The 434-nt window shown below is 50.2% G+C and overlaps 1 protein-coding gene across 1 annotated transcript in view; it reads left to right on the top strand.

Annotated features, from left to right (window-relative positions):
• rost (rolling stone) overlaps window positions 1–434 on the top strand; it is a 7,561-nt gene that overhangs the window by 2,145 nt on the left and 4,982 nt on the right. The gene's annotated exons all lie outside the window — the stretch shown is intronic.

Below are 434 nucleotides of genomic sequence, written 5' to 3' on the forward strand. Positions count from 1 at the left end.
GGTGCACACACATGCATTTACATATGTATGTACATACAAACGAGCACCAATTAATTTTATTTAAAGAAATGGCGTGTCGTCTATTTCCGCCGATATGCGTGTATAAACCCTCCTCAAAGTCTAGCCAAAAAGCCAGCAACTCACACAACAGGTTCCCCAGAGCAATTCGCTCGAGAAAGTGGTACCCGGTACACGTAATACGCGGCACACAGCACAACAATCCGCCAAAACAGGCAACCCGGCCCAAAATTACCACCGTAGAAGGCAGAAACCCCGAGCGGCAGTGCAGGAGCCCAAGAATTACCCTTAAAACGGGCACAGGAGCTTAAAAGACCAACTGGCCCCCAACTGGTTCGAAGGTAGGTAGTTTCGGACTAGTCCCAAACTGGTTCCCAACTGGTTCCCGGACTGGACCCCGACTGGGTACCAACTGG

This window comes from Rhagoletis zephyria, unplaced genomic scaffold, assembly GCF_001687245.7.
Source record: "Rhagoletis zephyria isolate East Lansing unplaced genomic scaffold, Rhagoletis_zephyria_1.1 Rzeph_scaffold_01291, whole genome shotgun sequence".
Classification (NCBI taxonomy): Eukaryota; Metazoa; Arthropoda; class Insecta; order Diptera; family Tephritidae; genus Rhagoletis; species Rhagoletis zephyria.